Raw genomic sequence first — 2,399 nt, forward strand, 5'->3', positions numbered from 1 at the left:
GGTCTTTTATTTTTCCATATGAATTTCATGATTGCTTTCTCTATTTCTACAAGAAATGCCGTTGGGATTTTGATTGGCATTGCATTAAACCTATAGAGAACTTTTGGTAATATCGCCATTTTGATGATGTTAGTTCTGCCTATCCATGAACAGGGTATATTTTTCCATCTTCTAAGATCTTCTTCTACTTTTCTTTTTAGGGTTTTGCAGTTTTCATTGTATAAGTCCTTCACCTCTTTTGTTAGGTTGATTCCCAAGTATTTTATTTTTTTTGAGGATATTGTGAATGGAGTGTTTTTCCTCATTTCCGTTTCAGAAGTTTTGTCGCTGATATACAGGAATGCCTTTGATTTATGCATGTTGATTTTATATCCTGCCACTTTGCTGAATTCATTTATTAGCTCTAATAGTTTCTTTGTAGACCCTTTTGGGTCTGCTAGGTATAGAATCATGTCACCTGCAAATAGTGATAATTTAAGTTCTTCTTTTCCTATTGTTATGCCTTTAATTTCTTTCGTCTGTCTAATTGTTCTGGCCAGTGTTTCGAGAACTATGTTGAACAGAAGAGGTGAGAGAGGGCATCCCTGTCTTGTTCCAGATTTTAGAGGGAATGCCTTCAATTTTTCTCCATTCAGAATGATGCTAGCCTGAGGCTTAGCATAGATTGCTTTTACAATATTGAGGTATGTTCCTGTTATCCCTAGTTTTTCTAGAGTTTTGAACATAAAGGGATGCTGTACTTTGTTGAATGCTTTTTCTGCATCTATCGAGATGATCATTTGGTTCTTATTTTTAAGTCTATTGATGTGGTGAATAACATTTATTGATTTCCGTATATTGAACCAGCCTTGCATCCCAGGGATGAATCCTACTTGGTCATGGTGCACAATTTTTTTGATATGTTTTTGTATCTGATTCGCCAGAATTTTAATTGTCACTTCATAACTATTTTTATATTCTCTCACTGATTCTAAGCAATACATTGAATGTCCTTCTTAAAATACCATTCTTATTAGCAGTTTCTCATTTCACCAATAATAATCCATAAATGGCTAACCTACCTTTTTTAGGCTCTCCACTATCTAGAACCCCTCTTGGTTCATCTTCCCTTTACTCTCTGTTTAAAAATCTATATCTTTGAATTTCTTTATGACCTTTGGGAATTGCTAGCAGTCAACATTTGCTGCATAACAAACTTTCCTAAATTTAGAAACTTAAAAAAAATACTACTTTTTTAGCTCATAATTCATCATACCAGCTGAACATTTCCTTTCACATCTCAGGTGAGCTCCCTAAGGGTTCTAGGCATGAATTGCCAGCTTGTGATGGACAGAGCTGCTGGGGTTTGGGTAACTTCCAAGGTTTGCCCCTTGGTTCTGCCATGGGGCCTCTTGTCTTTCAACTACCCTTGCTGGGTTTGGTTTCATGGCACTTTTCAAGTAAAGCAAGAGTTGCAGGAGAACGTATCCATGAGAGTGTGACTCAGAGTTGCCTGAGACCAATTTCTCCGTATCAGGTTGACAGAACAAGTCAAAAACACTGCACCTCAAATCCTGGACAAATTTTGTCTTGATATAAGAAATATAATGAACATTTCTTCCTCTATCACAGAAGTTAAACATGATATTTTTGGTTATTTGGTTATATATTGAAATCCACTTATAGAATAAATCTATTTATAGGATAAATATCTGCCCATTTTTCTAGAGCTGATTCGGTCTGAGAGGACTAGACCCTAACTATCTGCATTGTTCCTTGAATATACTGATTTTGTTCTTTAATTTTTTAAAAAATAAAAAAAACAGCACAGATCTATTTAAGTTGGTTAGGAATATTTCAGAAAGCCACTGAAAGGCTTAAAGAACAACAACAACAAAAATATTTGCTCAGAGTTCTGGAAACTAAAGTCTGAATCAGTGTTGGCAGGGTGGGTTCCTTCTGTGTGGTGAGGGTGAAGGGTCTGGTCCAGGTCTTGTGGTGGCCCTATGATTCCTCTGTCTTTACATGGTCTTGCCTCTTACTTATCTACCTCCAATTTTCCTACTCTTCTAGGGGCACTCATCATATTGAATTACAGCCTAACTTCATGAACTCATTTTCATTTAATCATGTCTGTAAACAACCCATCTCCAGCTGGGCTTGGTGGTGGAATCCCAGTGGCTCAGGAGACTGAGGCAGCAGGATCACAATTTCAAAGCCAGCCTCAGAAAATTAGCAAGACCCTGAGCACCAGAGCAAAATTAGTGAGACCCTGTCTCTAGATAAATTATGAAAAAAGGACTGGGATATGGCTCAGTTGGAAAGTACCCCTGTAGGCTCAATCCCTGGTATTTAAAAACAACAACAACAACAACAACAACAACAAAGAATTCTATCTCCAACATGGTTATGATACCGTG

This window comes from Marmota marmota, unplaced genomic scaffold, assembly GCF_001458135.2.
Source record: "Marmota marmota marmota unplaced genomic scaffold, marMar, whole genome shotgun sequence".
In the NCBI taxonomy this organism is placed as follows: domain Eukaryota; kingdom Metazoa; phylum Chordata; class Mammalia; order Rodentia; family Sciuridae; genus Marmota; species Marmota marmota.